General features: G+C 39.7%; 1 protein-coding gene and 1 long non-coding RNA gene across 2 annotated transcripts in view; one reads left to right on the forward strand and one right to left on the reverse strand.

Annotated features, from left to right (window-relative positions):
* LAMC1 (laminin subunit gamma 1) overlaps positions 1–17,720 on the reverse strand; it is a 123,253-nt gene that overhangs the window by 88,962 nt on the left and 16,571 nt on the right. The window lies entirely within an intron of this gene.
* Positions 1,946–5,044, forward strand: LOC309633543. Its single transcript, XR_014247600.1, has 2 exons — positions 1,946–2,997; positions 3,309–5,044. It is a non-coding gene; the product is annotated as an uncharacterized lncRNA (long non-coding RNA).

Consider the following 17,720-nt stretch of genomic DNA (forward strand, 5'->3'; position numbering starts at 1 on the left):
TGTTTCTAGATTTTTTGATGATGGCCATTCTGACTGGTGTGAGGTGATACCTCATTGTCATTTTGACTTGCATTTCTCTAATGATTAGTGATGTTGAGCATCCTTTCATGTGTTTGTTGGCAATCTGTATATCTCCTTTGGAGAAATGTCTATTTAGGTCTTCTGCCCATTTTTGGATTGGGTTGTTTGTTTTTATGATATTGAGCTGCATGAGCTGCTTGTAAATTTTGGAGATTAAGCCTTTGTCAGTTGCTTCATTTGCAAATATTTTCTCCCATTCCGAGGGTTGTCTTTTCGTCTTGTTTATGGTTTTCTTTGCTGTGCAAAAGCTTTTAAGTTTCATTAGGTCCCATTTGTTTATTTTTGTTTTTATGTCCATTTCTCTAGGAGCTGGGTCAAAAAGGATCTTGCTGTGATTTATGTCATAGAGTGTTCTGCCTATGTTTTCCTCTAAGAGTTTGATAGTGTCTGGCCTTACATTTAGGTCTTTAATCCATTTTGAGTTTATTTTTGTGTATGGTGTTAGGAAGTGTTCTAATTTCATTCTTTTACACGTACCTGTCCAGTTTTCCCAGCACCACTTATTGAAGAGGCTGTCTTTTCTCCACTGTATATTCTTGCCTCCTTTACCAAAGATAAGGTGACCATATGTGTGTGGGTTTATTTCTGGGCTTTCTATCCTGCTCCATTGATCTATATTTCTGTTTTTGTGCCAGTACTATACTGTCTTGATTACTGTAGCTTTGTAGTATAAGTAATTCAACTTTAAAACAAAATTTCCTATTTCTCCTTCAAGTTTTCTGGATCAGTGTAATCAGACACTACCCTGAAATTGCATGACAAGCTATTTTAAAAGCTATTAAAGGTTCACATTGTAATTTTTAGCACTTTCTGACAAGAAAAACAATATTAAATAATACTAATCCAGCCCAAAAAAAGCTACTAGAATTATCTTATCCACATGACTTTGAACTCTTATTTTGCAAACAAAATGTAGAAATAAGTTATAAGATAAAACTGATTGAAGGTTGAAACCTAACTCTCAAACTGAAATTTAGTGTACCAAAGAAAATAAATGTATGTAACTCAGCACTATTCTTATCCATTTTATGTATTGGGAGTTTGATTTCATTGGATAAAAGGTCCTGTTACTAAGAAAGTTTGATAACTGCTATATGTAAATGTTCAGGGCCAACTGGGCATATTCAAAAAAATACGGGCTTCCTTTTTCACTACTTCCCAATTATGCACAGATACAATTTAGTTGCGCAAAGCTTTAGTTTCCTTAATAAAGTAAATTATTAATATTTACTTTATCAGATGTTGTGAGCATTCAATAAAATGTCTGTGAAGCAACCAGCTCCAAGAGTGGGGAAGAGTTGGCACTCAGTTTTCCTGACCTTCTTATAAGGTCCGTGTGCATTTACCTCAATAGCAAATGAAAATGAGAGATAGTAGTTTATCAATTAGGTCATGTATTTTTAACATACATGTTCAGAAAGCAAAATTCACTTCTGATTAGAATTCTTTTTAATAATTTTTCATAATCCATAAAAAAGACCTTATAGGAATATCTCAAAGAAACATAAAACTTAAAAGATATAGGAACCTTAAAAAAAGAAAGAAAAAAGGATATAGGTGCTGTATCCCAGTAAGTACTTATCAACAGCAACCCTAACGAAATGTCAGGAAGCGATACTACAATAAGGAAGCCATAGGAACATCTTGTAAATGCCAAAAAGAACTGACAAATTATTTCCCAAGCTTCCTTCTAGGCCCACAGCCCAGTAGAGATGAGCCAAGAACAAACAGAAAACAAAAAAACTAAAACCAACAGTTATTACAGAAAGGACTTCTGTTCCTCTTCGAAAAATCAGAGTAGAGAGTTTCAGATTTAGGTTGAGCTTTTAGACACTGATACCAAAAGACTGGAATGGAAAGGACTTTATTTTTGAAGGGAGGGAAAGGGGAGAAAAAAACCACCTTGGCAAACCAAAATGGGAGAAATCTAAAACGGAACTAGGTCTGCCAGAGTTTTTTGCGGTTTGTTGTTTTAAATGTCTCTCCTCTGGCCTTTCTGATTGGCACATCACCCTAGACTCAGTCATCATCAGCTCACATCTGGACTGCTATGATAATTTAAACTAGTATCCCAGGATCCAAACTCTTCCGCACTCCAAACCATGCAGCCACTAGACTAAGTTTCCAGTAACTCTGCAGTGTAACCTTGTCACTCCTCTGACAAAAACCCTAAAATGACCGCCTTCCATAACGCACCTCAATTCTGCTTCATGTTCAAAGCCTTCCAGATGAAGTGGTCACGTCTTCCTCTCTCCTTTACAGAAGCTTACTTTTCTCAACACAAATCCTTCTTTTCCAATTAAACGGTTTGTTTCATTCTTCCCATCAAAATAATGCTAATTTTGCATCCTTTGCTTATGCTGTTATATCAACTCGGCATAACCTCTAATCAGATTTCTGTTTTCATTCGCTTATTCATACATACAACCATCTAATGAGCATCTACTATGCGTCTGGTAGTAGGGGTAGTGCTAGGGATACAAAGATAACTAAGGCCTGATCCTTGTCCTCAGGGGATGTAATGATTATTCAGTGAGTCAGACATGTAAACAAATCATTAGGACACAGTTTAATAACTGTTGTAATATTGTGTACAAGGTACTATGGAAACACAACAGAAGTAGTGATTCACCACAGAAGAAGGTAAGAGATGGAGAAACCATGGTCCGAGAGACTGCACAGAAGAAGTGGAATTTGAATTAAGTCATGAAGGATGACTAATGGGGAGTGGTGGGAAGGATAAAGGGGCAACTGCTATTTAAGAAAAAAATGAAAATACGTATCATGTTTCAGGAACTGCAAAAGATTCAGCATTAAAAATACAAGAGGTTAAGCTGGAAAGTACATTTGCGTAGGTTTAACTTCTTGATACATGATGAGGAACCTAGGATGATTTTTAAGCAGTGACATGATCAGGTTTTTTGTTTTTTTTTTTTAATTTATTTGTTTATTTTTGGCTGTGTTCGGTCTTCGTTTCTGTGCGAGGGCTTTCTCTAGTTGTGGCAAGCGGGGGCCACTCTTCATCGCGGTGCGCGGGCCTCTCACTATCGCGGCCTCTCTTGTTGCGGAGCACAGGCTCCAGACGCGCAGGCTCAGTAATTGTGGCTCACGGGCCCAGTTGCTCCGCGGCATGTGGGATCTTCCCAGACCAGGGCTCGAACCCGTGTCCCCTGCATTGGCAGGCAGATTCTCAACCACTGCGCCACCAGGGAAGCCCCAATGATCAGGTTTTTAAAGCTTGGTCTGAAGAAACTCTCCTTTCAGGATCGACAGAGCCTTCTTGTTACGGTTAATTTTCGGCCAACCTGACTTGCCCAAGGGGTGCTCAGACTAAACATTATTTCTAGGTGTGTCTGTGAGGGTATTTCTGGATGAGATTAGCATTTGAACCAGTGGTCTCAGTAAAGTATTCTGTTCTCCCCAATGTGAGTGGGCATCATACAATGCATTGAGAGCCTGAATAGAAAAATGGGAAAAGGAAGAGTTCACCCCTTTTTGCTTCCTGTCTGTCTGAGCTGAGACATCTGTCTTTTCCTGCTCTTGGACTGGGATTTACACCACTGGCTCCCCTGGTTCTCAGGCCTCCGGATTCAGACTGGAATTACATCACTAGCTTTACTTGGTCTCCAGCCTGCAGACAGCAGATAGTGGGACTTCTCAGCCTCCAAAACTGCATGAGCCAATTCCATACAATAAATGTCGTTATATAATAAGATATCTCTCCTATTGGTTCTGTTTCTCTGGAGAGCTCTGACTAATACATCTCCCTACTATCACAATGTTCACATTTCTCTCCTTGTTCCCCTCTCCCCTTGAAACAGAACAACAATAACTGTCATTATGGAACACTAGCTATGTCCCATGTACTATGCCAGACATTTAATACCATCATTATATTTAATCCTTACAACATTTCTAAGATAAAGGAACGAAGAGTCAGAAAAATTAAGTTTCTTGTCCAAATGTCACATAGCTTGTAAGTGGCAGATGCCATTCAAACCTCACTCCAGATTCTGTGGTCTCCATCCATTATGCCGCACATAATCCTACACTGAACTGCACTCTCCTTGGCCTCTCCCTGTTCCATATCTATGTGTCCTCTCTTTTACCTATCTTGTAAATTGCTGCAGGACCTGGGTTCTATACCCAGGGCTGCCACAAATTACTTGTTGACTTGGGCAAGTCACTTGTCACTTACCTTAACTAGTTTCCTTGGCTGAAATGGAGAATTAGACCAGGTGGTCTCTCAGATCACTTCCATTTTCTCCTGCCACACACTTGGGGTTAATACAAACTACAAGTGCTGATATATAACAGGGCAAATGGACTGTTAAAACCTGGGATGCCGTGGTCCACCACGATAACTTATTAATAGTCCATCCACCAACATTTATGCAGAACACCTCTCAAACCAGGAAGCCAAACCTGAGTTAACAAAATCATCAACAATGAAGCCTCCCCTCTTACACCTGAGCAGCTTTCTTATTCTGCTAACTCAGCCTCCGCTAAGCATGGATACTTTGCTTATGAAGGCTTGAATTAGAGACCACTTCACTACCAGGGGATTCTAAGTAAATCACAAGACAGGCAATAGCTACATGGAACACAATGGAAGGAATTACCTACATTAAACTTCCAGTAGGGGCTTCCCTGGTGGCGCAGTGGTTGAGAATCTGCCTGCTAATGCCGGGGACACGGGTTCGAGCCCTGGTCTGGGAAGATCCCACGTGCCGCGGAGCAACTAGGCCCGTGAGCCACAACTACTGAGCCTGCGTGTCTGGAGCCTGTGCTCCACAACAAGAGAGGTCACGATAGTGAGAGGCCCGCGCACCGCGATGAAGAGTGGCCCCCACTTGCCACAACTAGAGAAAGCCCTCGCACAGAGACGAAGACCCAACACAGCCATAAATAAATAAATAAATTAATTAATTAATTAATAAAAGAAAACTTAAAAAAAAAAAAACTTCTAGTAAACCGAGACACATAGCAAAAACAGATGCTGCCATAGTACAGCTATCTTTCAAGAAAAATCTTTCGAGACTTTACTCCAGGGGAAGAAAAATTTACATGTTATAAAACAGAACAAAATATAGATATTACCTTACCTGAAGAACCCTTGGCTATTGAGATTGCTGTTGATGGATTTTACCTTTAATAAACACGTAGGGAGCTTTTTGTTGGTGGCTTTTTGTGAGTTTTTCTCCTCCATTAATCATCTTTCACCCTCTAGGGAAACCAAGTAGGTGGGCAAAAATTCCTGGAGGTTTTCTGGGAGATACTGAGAACCCACACCCAGAGACATAAAAAATACTTCAAGTCTAGATAAACAGTCTTAGGAGATAACTTGGTTAACAAGAAACATTAGTATGAGTAAAGATAAAATATTTACATGTTGAGACATAAGAAAATATTATAGGAAAATGGGAAAGATGTGTAAGAACAAAACTTAAATCTTTAAGATGCGTTTTCTAATGATTCATTCACACACAAAACTCCCAAATTACCAAATTCATCATTCTTCACTTCAATCAACGTCTTCTGGGGACAAAAAACAATATGGATCTGTATTATCAACTAACTACAGAGATGAAACAGGCCCAGACTTAAATTTATACCTACCAAGCAAATTAAAATAACCACAGAGGAATCTTCTCCACAAAAAGCAGTATATTCATTTCAAGAAGCAGAAAAGCATAACGATGTATAAAATGGCAATGCATTGTAAAATTCCATCACCCCCAATATCCCTACGCTACAAACATGAAATACAGCAGTTGACCAAAACTCACATCCACTAAACCACACAATCAGCAAGCTTGGGATAAAATCCTTAAATTGACCCTTTAAGTATACTTCCAAGAATTTACTAAATTTAGAACAGAAATGGAGCAGTCAATAGCAATGAACTTTTGGAAAACTACATCATAGGCAAAAAAAATAAATGGCCTCCCATGTTAGAGAGAATGAGAGAGAGCCTCTTCTCAGAAGCGTCAAATATACTCAGTGACATAAACTGACGGTTTATTTTTAGGAAGAGATGAGGTCTGTTATTATTTGCTAAACAAAAGCAAATCCTAAAGATGACTTTTGATTATGACTTTGTTACTTCTTAGGTGTTAAGCATAATAAAATATCTGATAACATTTAGTTAGGGCACGTAATATTTATGTAAGGAAAGAAAAACTTCAATAGAGACTAAATGAGGGTGATAGATATATATTTATATTTTCAACTTCCCAGCCCTACCAGCTTAGGCTATAGTTGACAGCTATTCGAATTTTTAAATAAATTTCTACATGGTTTGGGATGGTCTAGGAAGTCTCCAGAAAGACAGGCAACCCAGTCTCTCTGGAGATTGGCCTGTATCATGAAATCTGTTTACGCATCAAAGATGGCTAAGGGAGTGGCTGACCAAAGAAAGTCCCTGGCAGCATTCAGAAGGCTATGAGGTGGGTACAACTGTGGCTTTGAAACAGAAACAAATGCACCTGTCACTACTAAATACCTTCTCTCTTGGAGAAGCTAAGGGCAGAAACCAGGTGAGTACCAATCTGTGTTTCTCTGAATCTGTATTGTGGGGAAACAACACTTTAGCAAACCTAAGAATACTTAGTCCTGCTCCAGAGTCTTCCTAATCCGCCTGTTTGTTTTTGTTTTTGTTTTTATGGCTGTGTTGGGTCTTCCTTTCTGTGCGAGGGCTTTCTCTAGTTGTGGCAAGCGGGGGCCACTCTTCATCGCAGTGCGTGGGCCTCTCACTATCGTGGCCTCTCTTCCTGCGGAGCACAGGCTCCAGACGCGCAGGCTCAGTAATTGTGGCTCACGGGCCCAGTTGCTCCGCGGCATGTGGGATCTTCCCAGACCAGGGCTCGAACCCCTGTCCCCTGCATTGGCAGGCAGATTCTCAACCACTGCGCCACCAGGGAAGCCCTCGCCTGTTTTTTAACAGCCCAGGAAGCTGTGAGGCCTTCAAAGACACAGACTTTCTTATAAAGCTCACAGTCCTCAAAGCTTAGCACAAAGTGCTTAGTAAATTTAGGATTATTAATGCTTGTGCTGTGATTTTAAATGAGAGAATTACTCAACTATTATGACTGCCATGCAAATAAAGTAGGTATATAGACTGTGAGCAGGATGCACACTTGGAAGAGGCTCTCTGTCCCATGAGGTACAGTCTGCGTACATAACCTCCTATTTCTGCTTTTTTTTGCTTTTTTTTTTTTTTTTAATAAGCTCACAAACTGGGGTGGTGCATGGAATCGTGGAGAGAGAGCACTATTCTAGAAGGAGGAAACCTGATCGCTATCTTCCCTGGACGTCAGTTTCTTCATCTGTAAAAATGAGTGTGGTCAGTGAAATGACTTCTGAGGTCTCCGAGGTGCCTTCATGCTGCCTCACAAGGCTGGTTAAGTGCCAACCAATGGCACCCGAGAATTCAGGAGGGAGGGCAAAGCAATGGGGAGGGGGGACAGGGAAATGTGAAGAAGCCCTCAAGGATGAAGATGCTCAAGTCAGGCTTCAAAGACAGTGGTCCTTGTCCAGTGGACAACAAATACACCAGATTTGGCAAGGTCAAGTGTTCATACAAGGAGGAAATAAGAGATGAGCCGGAACACGAGGAGCCTTATGTGTCAGATGATTCTCTCAGGGAAGCTGACAAGTCTCAGAATCAGACCCTTACCATTCAAGCTTGTTACTGAACTCAGTATTTTTCAACCAATACATTGGTTTGAAATGAAAAAAAACGCTGGTAGGTCAAGATAAGCATTAAAAAATAATAATAATTAGAATAGAATGGAAATATCAGGGTAAGCCTTGTTTTAAGACACCTGTCTCAGTTGTATGTACTAACTAGGTGGCAATGTAAAATATATTTCTTATAATGGGCTACAGTCAAAAATATCTGGGAAAGGGCTTCCCTGGTGGCACAGTGGTTGAGAGTCTGCCTGCCAATGCAGGGGACACGGGTTCGAGCCCTGGTCTGGGAGGATCCCACATGCCGCGGAGCAACTAGGCCCGTGAGCCACAACTGCTGAGCCTGCACGTCTGGAGCCCGTGCTCCGCAACAAGAGAGGCCGCGATAGTGAGAGGCCCGCGCACCGCGATGAAGAGTGGCCCCTGCTTGCCGCAACTGGAGAAAGCCCTCGCGCAGAAAAGAAGACCCAGCACAGCCAATAAATAAAATAAAAAATAAAACTGGGAAAAACTCATTAAAAATTGACAAGGAAGCTAAGTTTTTCAAGTCTTTAAGCACATTTTTCAGGTTTTTACATTTAATGCACTGTAAAACCCTAACAAGAGATTTGATTTACAGCATAACATAAATTCAAACAAATAAATTCAGAAAGGACTGCTCTTTACCCTCCCTGGACAGGAAGCAGATGTACAGAGAACTCCAGCCAACACAGAAAAAACAGAGAAATCATTGTGTAAGCCTCTTGCCTCATTTACCTGCGTTTGCATAAGGAAACCCACATGCTCCCAAGACAATAACTCCTTAAGTTCCCAGTCACTAAACCCCTCAAGAACTTTTTTTTTTTTAAATAAATTTATTTATTTATTTTTGGCTGCATTGGGACTTTGTTGCTGTGCTCAGGCTTTCTCTAGTTGCGGCGAGCGGGGGCTACTCTTCGTTGCGGCGCGTGGACTTATTGCAGTGGCTTCTCTTTTTGTGGATCACGGGCTCTAGGCACGTGGGCTTCAGTAGTTGTGGCACGTGGGCTCAGTAGTTTTGGCTCGCAGGCTCTAGAGCGCAGGCTCAGTAGTTGTGGCACACAGGCTTAGTTGCTCCGCGGCATGTGGGATCTTCCCGGACCAGGGCTCGAACCTGTGTCCCCTGCATTGGCAGGCAGATTCTTAACCACTGCGCCACCAGGGAAGTCCTCAAGAACTTTTATGTAGCTTCTTTGAGTATGAAAGAAAATGCAAATATAGAAAAGGTCTCTAGTTAATCCAAATAATTTAATGAACACTATTATGTATCATGAACGAATAAGAACTTCTCTGTCCTCAAACTGCTTATAATCTATTATACGAAGGGATATAAGACAAACACCCAAAAAGCCAAGCTGACTGTGCTCAAGGTGAGGGAGGGGGAGGGACATGAGTAGGAGAAATGAAATGAAAGATGGTAATAAAAAGAAGGCAACTGAAATTGGCCTTTTAATATGAATAGAATATCAATCTGCAAAGTTTGGGAGAGACAGGACGAGGAGTGGAAACTAGGGTGCCTTTGAAGGAGGCGGGAACAGCAAAGAAAAGGCATGAGAGCTGCATAAAAATGGATAGGTAGCTAGTTGGACACCTGTAAGGAAACAGTGATAGTTAAGGCTATGGTTAATGGCACCAGGAGATGCACATTTTCTTTGCCAGGAAATGAAAGGGAAGCTTTTTGGTCACAGGGGATGGCAGGAACCTATGGGTACCAAGAATCTGAACACAGCCTGTTTTCTTAGTGTTAGCCACATTTATGGCTCTCCTTCAGACCATCCTAAAGACCGGTTCTTGCACCTGCCTCTCATTCAGCAGCCACAAAAGGATACTGACCATAAAAGAGTCTGCTCTCTCAGACACAAGATTCCCGTGATAGGAGCTTGGTTTGAAACTTTTGCCAAGCTTCAGTTCTCACACAAAAATGCACAGCCTCGGGATACTTCTGGCTCCTCTCCCACTGCTCTCTAGTTGAAGCCAAGCAGAAGTGTAATTTCTGCTGAAAGTCCACAGGTTTTTTTTTTTTTTATGCAACAATTCCAAGAAGGAATAAAGGCTGATTCCCCTTGGGGGAAAAACAGCTTAGGCTTTCCAAGTTGATACCCAAGAGACTCAACAACCGGCCCAATTATCTATTGCTGACAGCAGGCTACTCCAATGCACAGTACTTTACAGCAACCACCATCTTTATATCTCATGATTTTGAGAGTCAAGAATTTGGGAAGGACTCGGTTGGGAGATTCTTGCAGTCCACAAGGCACTGACTGAAGTCACTTGGTAGTATTCGGCTGGGCTGGTCATGCCTGGTGCCTTGGTGGGGATGGATGGAAGGCTGGACACTGCTGAGACTACCCACCAGCGTGTCTACCCATGTCCTCTCAAGCCTAGCAGTTTTAGTAGTCAGACTTCTCCATGGCGGAGCAGGATCCAGGAGACCAAGGTGGAAGCCGCCACTCTTCTTAAAGGCTTAGTCTGGAACTGGCATATCACCACATCTGCTATCCCACTGCTGGGTCACAGGCCAGCCCACATGCAGAGGGAGGAGTGTCAAAGCACTCATGCTCATCTTTAATCCATCCTAACCACCAAAACCAGAGCTGCATCTTAGGCAGCCATGATTTGCTAACTACTCAAGATAGGGAATTTTAAAACCCAGGTGAAGAAAAATTCATCTGACTACCTCACATTAAAAGGAGAGAAGGACAGAGAATTTCCAGAGCAACAGATACTCTCAGACCCTACTACTCAGAGTTTAAGACTAAAAAGCTTAGATGGATGGAAACTAAATTTTTGATGGTGAGCACACTGTAGGGTATACAGAAGTGGAAATGTAATGCTGTACACATAAAACTTACATAATGTTATAAAACAATGGTACCTCAATAAAAAAATTTTCTTAATTAAAGAAACCAAAATAACAACAACAACAAAAAAGAGTAAGGAAGCATGGAGAACTTTCTCCAAATTCAGTTTCTATTATAACAGGGGAAAAGCAGATTTAAAATATCAGCAAACACTTCTGGAGTATACACTAGGCACAAAGAACTATATTAATGTTGGAGATGCAAAGAAATCTAAGATACAGTCCCTGCCTATCAATGTCTCCAAATGGTGAGACAATACATATACCAAAAAACAGTACAAGATAACACTTGAGGAAGTAACAGCTGGTATTTCAAAAATGGGAGAGGGAATCGGAGGCAGGAGACCAGTTAGAAGACTACCTGTGTGAGGATGAATTGCTGTAAGATGATTCTCAAGCCTACAGACTCCAGCCCCACTTTATAGCAAATATTTTGTAATTCCTTCCCTTCAACATCCCAAAATGAAATCCATAGGTTATATATTCTACAACATTTAACTTCCAAGTTTGGGTGTGTGTGTGTGTGTGTGTGTGTGTGTGTGTGTGTGTGTGTGTGTGTGTGTGTGTGTGTGTGTGTGTGTGTGTGTGTGTGTAGCCCTACCTATAATGTAAAGCAGAAACTAAAAGGAACCATATGCATTTCAATAGATAAAAGCTCGATAACTACTAGAAGGCATAACAAAGCCATCAGACACTTTTATCAACTTACAACATGTAAGTTTGCATTTTTCATTTATTTATTTATTTATTTTTTGGCCATGCCACCCTGCAGCATACGGGATCTTAGTTCCCCAACCAGAGATCGAACCCATGTCCCCTGCAGTGGAAGCTCAGATTCTTAACCACTGGACCGCCAGGGAAGTCCCAAGTTTGCATTTTTAAAAATAGGACTGGATGGCATTCTGTACAAGACATACAGAAAATGAAGGGGCAGAGGTATAGGTGGACACTGCAATAAAAATTGGTGTTAGCAAAAGTAGTAACACACCAGATTAACCTGTGTGTTCTAAGAAAAAGAGAAATATCACTTTAACTGAATAGGTATAACAAGTCAGGACAAATTACAGACTGTCAAAGTAGAGAACATGAGTTAGAATGATATACCTCAGCCAACTTTATCAGCATGTTTCCTTGTAAAATATTCGCTTAATCTTAATGATTTGATTACTCCAGAAGAAAAAACATGTTGGCAGGATAGGCATGTTGGTAACTATTCATGTGCAGGAAAAGCTGTAAAAGCAAATTCCAAAATTTCAACTGAATATGATCAACACTTTTCTTGACACTTGATATTTTAGAAAAAAGAGGCTAAATATACAAATATGCACACAGAATCACTCTGACTGTGAGTGCTAGAACGTAGTGTGATCTACACATGTGCCGAATGGGCAACGTGAACACCATGAGAGGCACTCTTGGCAGAGAAATGACTTTCCTCTTGCTAAGCTCAAAAACTATTTATTTACATGGTGGCTGTATTCATGGAAAATTATGTGTAATAAAGTTATGTGGAAAAAAACTGTGTTTATGTATAAAGACAAAGTTACATTCTAGGCTCAGATATTTATAACTGGGTTTTTAATAGCATAAATGTCCCATGAGAATTCACAAAGTTGGGCAAGATTTGGACACTTCTTTGCTGTGTGGGACAGCCTCCCCTCCCCACTTCATCCCCTCTGGCTCCTGTCCACTCCATACCCCTAAAGGGACAGTACCACACTCTCCTCTGAGGACCACCTCTCTGGGGTTTACAGCTGAATCCATGAGGCTTATCTATCCCAAGAACTTAAAAAAACTTCAGATTTATCACATTTTACATTGTACAAGACAATCATTCTACAGATTCCCATAGAGTCACCACCATTCTTTGTTCCAAAACCTCTAAATCCAATCCACCTCTCAGATTATAAATAAGGTTTCAAAGTGTATTAAGACAGTTTTAAAGAGGGGAAAAGAGCTTAAAGTATATGACCCACATTAATGATATAGCAAAACCATGACAACTGGCCTAACATATCTCAGGAGCCTGAGAAATTTATCAAACTCTGAAGTCAAGGGTGATTCAGTTAGGAAGACAAATTAAAACCCAGGTCCCTTTATCAGTGCTTCCTGGAGTTGCCACTGAGACAGATTGCTTTGTTTTTTAGAGAAACAAATGTTTTAATCAAGTCTTCAGTGAATTTTATAAGTAGCAATGTTTTCATTATCCAAAATACTACTTATGCCAAACAGTATGAATAACAACTAATTTGGTGACTACTTTACCAAAGAGGTGAGTAATAACTGTATATTACTAAATTTGAGCTAATTTTTTTTTTTTGGCCGCACTGCGTGGCTTGCGGGATCTTAGCTCCCTGACCAGGGATTGAACCTGGGGCCCTCAGCAGTGAAAGCGCAGAGTCCTAACCACTGGGATGCCAGGGAACTCCCAAATTTGAGCTATTTTAATTCACTGTAACCTGTAGCCAAAACATTCCTTAAAGTGGTTAAATACCAAAATAGAAACTAAGCTAAAAAGATTTTGTATTAATACCGTATCTCTTTACAAAAAAAGGAAGTGAGGTAGCTTATAGAAATAAATATTACGCAACAGAATAAAAAATAGCCTCAACAATTACAAAAGAAATGCAACCTAAAATAAAAACATTTCTCATCTATCAAATTAGCAAAGCTTTGTAAAACTCATAGTACTTAAGGGGAATGTTTAAACAGGAACTTTGTATATTGTTGTAGACAGCAAAGAAAAGAAAAAATAAATAAAAGAATTAAAGGTCAGTAGGAAGAAACGAAACTGTTACTATTTACAGATGATGACTGTCTACATATAAAACTGAAAGAGTCTAAAGACAAGTAATTAGAATTAATAAGAGAATTAAGCAAGGGGTATAAGATCGATATATAAAAACCAGTTACATTTTTATATGCCAGCAACAAAGACATAGAAAATGTAATTTAGAAAAAAAAGTTAAAATAACAACAACAAAAATGTACCCAGGAATAATTATAACAGAAAAAGGACAAGATTCACATGGACAGTATTATAAAACATTACTGGAATTCATTAAAGAAGGCCTAAATTATACTATGCTCATGAATAGAAAGACTTGAAATTTTCAAGATGTCAATTCAACCCAAATGGATGCCTAAAGTCAATGCAATTTCAATCAAGATCTAAATAGAGGTTACTGAGGAGCCTGACAACCTCATTCTAAAATTTATGTGTAAGAGCGAAGGCCCAAGAACAGCTAGGATATTTCTAAAATAGAAGAATAAGTTTGAAAGGGATTTGTCCTAGGAGATAAAGACAACACACAAATCAATTAACACATTAAAATTAAGAAATTCTGTCCAAAAGCTATCATAGAGAATATAAAAAGACAATCACACACTGGTAGAAGATACAGATAATACATAATTGATGAAGGATTAGTATCAAGAATACAGGAAGAATTCTACAAATCAATAAACAGACAAATCAATAAATGGGCAAAAAACATGAAGAGACATTTTACAGGAGAGGAAATATGGAAGACCAATAAATACATGAAAAGATATTAGCCCTTATAAATAAAATGACTGAGATATAATTTTACACCATCAAATGGGCAAAATTTAAGAATTCTAACAATACGAAATGTGGATCGACGGTCTATTAACACTGTTGGTGAGCATCTAAACAGGCACAACCACTCTGGGAAACAATTTGCATTATCTCATAAAAATGAAGACACTCATTATGATCCAGCAACCCAGTTAGAGAGACTCCCACATAAGCAACAGGAGACACATGTGAGAATGTTCACAGAATACTTTTCATCATAACAACAACCAAAAAAAGTCCATCAGCAGAATAATCCATAAATTATCTGTAGTATAATCACAATAGAATACCACACAGGAATGGAAATCAGTGAATTACAAGTACACCTTAGAAATGTATTGAGTGAATAAAGCAAGGTACTGATGACTATATAAACCATTTTTATAAAGCTCAAAAGCAAGCAATACATTGTCTAGAGATGACAAACTACTTTCTTTTAAAAGCAAGGGAATAAAACATAAAACCCAGGGTAGAGGATACCTAGGGTGGGAGGGTGGGCAGAACTGCTCCTAGAGCTACTCAAATACTTCACAGAGAAGTGTTCACTTCTACTCCAGATTTCTGTACACTAAAACAGAGTATCTGCTGTACAAACAACGTAATTATCTATTTCATCTTGCATTTACCTGTAAGTGCAAAACAACACCTCACAGTAATCCACAGCTGACCATATGTATTTCAAAACAAAATAAAACACAAAAAAACTCCACAGATGATTCAATTTGTTATTGGTGAGTACTTGAGGACCACGAGCCTAGATGACAACAGGATTTCCTCCTTGAGGAATAATCTCCGGATTCACTGGCAATTAGTATTAAGAATTTACAAGAAGTATTACACTGTAATAACCTTCAAACAATACGAAGAAGGAACTTAAACACCTACTTTAAAGTGCTCTATCCTTAGCGAAACAGAAACTCTTAAAAGTTTCAGTCTGAGAAACTCTGCTCTCCTAAAAAAAGAAAGGTATTTAACTTGGCATCGTGGATCCTGGAAAGGAGCACAAGGCTTCTCAAAAAGAAACAAAACTATGGTTGGTCTCAGCTATTCTTCGGTTCTTAAAAGAAAGTTCATCAGAACAAAAAGACAGGCCTTCTATTTTTACTGTCCACAACAAGGATGATGCCTTAAATTTTGAGAAAACAGCTCTGTGGACTTTCTCCAAAGATCAGTAAACACACCTCTTCCAAACACTTTTCCAAAAAGTCTGTGGACATATTTATTGAATTTAGCCCTATGCTTCTCATGAGTTCAGAACGGAGTTTTCTGATTCGAGACAATCGAAGAATATTCAAATGCCTACGATTTCACAAGTCAAGTACCTAGCTCTAAGTTGCTGACCCATAGCCCCTGTCCTCAATGAGCTCATATGCAGAAACAAAATAAGTACACATTTAACAGACTCCAGGACAAGATGGTATGCTCAAGTGACCAAGGAGTGATACAATAAGCGCTACTGTCTCATACTTCCAGAATGTGGAAAAGAATTTTTAGAGAAGGCCATTTCCTTCCAAAAGAAACTGGGGTGATAAAGCACAGAGGACAACATGATATATATTTAGGCAAAGGGTGATGGCAAAGGACTCTGAGCAAATAAAGACAATGAGTCTAAGAAAAATGATGTCAATTCAAGGAGACCACAATCTTTTAGAAAGCAAAAACCAAGCTGAGAGAACCCTAGAGGCAAAAGCAATCATTTATAACCATTTATATAGTCATTCTCAATACAAGTGATTCTTTAAAGATTCCTAGAGATACTGATTTATTGCTGATTTAAAGCAACTGGACAGGGGGCTTCCCTGGTGGTGCAGTGGTTGAGAATGTGCCTGCCAATGCAGGGGACACGGGTTCGAGCCCTGGTCTGGGAGGATCCCACATGCCGCGGAGCAACTAGGCCCGTGAGCCACAACTGCTGAGCCTGCGCGTCTGGAGCCTGTGCTCCGCAACAAGAGAGGCCGCGATAGTGAGAGGCCCGTGCACCGCGATGAAGAGTGGCCCCCGCTTGCCGCAACTAGAGAAAGCCCTCGCACAGAAACGAAGACCCAACATAGCAATCAATCAATAAAAATTAAAAAAAGGCTCCTTGGGTGATTCTCTTAAAAAAAAAAAGCAACTGGACAGAAAGAAAGAAAAGCTGTGATAAGTAGGTAGATAGGGAGGGAGATGCATAAAGTGTGGAGAGAGTAAGGACACAGACATCACTGAAATCATATGCTTCTAGGAACAAGAAGAAAATCAGAATTAACTTCCAATTCAAAAAGTATCTCGAATGAAATGGCTTTAATGCAGCCAGGTTCCTAACAGAGGCACTGGAGATGAAATTGCATTTCTACAAAAAACAATCAAACAAACAAAAAAATAAACTACTTCTTTGAAACATTTATTTAATGCTCTATTTGGAATTCTAAATACTCTTACCATAATTTAATAACCCATCCACTCAAATCGTCTTAAAATACATGTTAAAATGCACCCTTTCGGGCTTCCCTGGTGGCGCAGTGGTTGAGAGTCTGCCTGCCAATGCAGGGGACACGGGTTCGAGCCCGGGTCTGGGAAGATCCCACATGCCGCGGAGCAACTGGGCGGGTGAGCCACAACTACTGAGCCTGCGCGTCTGGAGCTTGTGCTCCGCAACAAGAGAGGCCGTGATAGTGAGAGGCCCGCGCATCGCGATGAAGAGTGGCCCCCATTTGCCGTAACTAGAGAAAGCCCTCGCACAGAAACGAAGACCCAACACAGCCATAAATAAATAAATAAATAAATAAATGGATCATCACATTAAAAAAAAAAAAAAAAGCACCCTTTCAATGAAATAAAAGTTCCTATTAAATGGACTTTTATTCAATCATTTAGATAATAATCAATTTATCAAATGCCTATTATGTGCCAAATTTTTAGGTAGTCTTTAGTAGTTCTATTATCACTATCTGTAAAACTGGTATAACATATAATCAAATGTGATACAGCCCATAATCCTTTATCTATGATTCTATATCCAAAAATTTCTAAACAGCAGAGGATTTTCATAATATCTGACAACAAAACGTGACTCAAACTAGTGTGAGGCCCTTATAGCCTTTAATCAGCCTTTAGTTCATAAAAGTATGAATACATTTCACCACAGAGATACTGAAGACCTGGCTGTTAAGTCTCTGACCTAATTAATGGTTAAAATACAGCTCCTGCCCTCAATGAACTCAACTCATGTTGAAGGAAAAGATAAATACACATTAAAAAAAGATTCCAGAACAAGACTGTATGTTCAAGTGACCAGTAAGTAGTACAAACAATAGGCACTGTTTTACTACTTCTGGAGTTCTTGTTTCTGAAACACATCTGGATTTTAAAACAGCTTTGATTCATCCATCACAGCCGAAGGTAAACATGATCACTACTGTCAAGTAAATCAAGACTTAATGATTCTGCAAGGATGTGCTCCTCTGAGATGAATCTGATACAGAGCCGGTC

This window comes from Balaenoptera borealis (assembly GCF_965194805.1).
Source record: "Balaenoptera borealis genome assembly, chromosome: 1".
NCBI classification, from domain to species: domain Eukaryota; kingdom Metazoa; phylum Chordata; class Mammalia; order Artiodactyla; family Balaenopteridae; genus Balaenoptera; species Balaenoptera borealis.